General features: G+C 39.1%; 1 pseudogene; it reads right to left on the bottom strand.

The window, feature by feature from the left end:
* The window catches only part of LOC102848971, a 7,366-nt pseudogene extending 7,065 nt beyond the window's left edge, over window positions 1-301 (bottom strand).
* Between the last annotated feature and the right edge of the window lie 210 nt (window positions 302-511).

Genomic DNA, 511 nt, shown 5'->3' with positions numbered 1-511 from the left:
GATTGGCACAGGACAGAGCGGAGTTTAGGGCTGTTGTACATAGGGTCGCTATGAGTTGCAGGCGACTCGACGGCACATAACAACAACAACAATAAATGCCTTTATAAGCAAATGCTGTTCTTAGGCATCTTGGATTTAACTTAGAGTCATTGTGACCTTTTTAAACAGAGATCAAAACCTTACCCTGTCCTGTGACATCTTCCCAATCTTCCATACTCAAGCTCATTTCTGCAGTCACTGTGTTAATCCATCTGGTGGTGAATCTTCTTATTTTTTGCTGATGCTCTATTTTTCCCATCATGTTGTCTTTTTTCACAAGGACTGACAGATCCTCACAGCATGCCCAAAGTATGTGAAATGAAATTTCATCATCTTTGCCTCTAAAAGGCTCCTTGGTTGCATTTTGCCAAAAACCTTCTTTTTTTTTTTTTAATTGTCCATGAGATATTCCATACCTTTCTCCAACATCTCAATTCAAAACCTTCTTCTTGGAATTCTTCAAAGAGACCTT

This window comes from Elephantulus edwardii, unplaced genomic scaffold, assembly GCF_000299155.1.
Source record: "Elephantulus edwardii isolate Elephantulus edwardi_28Jun2011 unplaced genomic scaffold, EleEdw1.0 scaffold00119, whole genome shotgun sequence".
NCBI classification, from domain to species: domain Eukaryota; kingdom Metazoa; phylum Chordata; class Mammalia; order Macroscelidea; family Macroscelididae; genus Elephantulus; species Elephantulus edwardii.
This window is presented reverse-complemented; position numbering and strand designations above follow the sequence as displayed.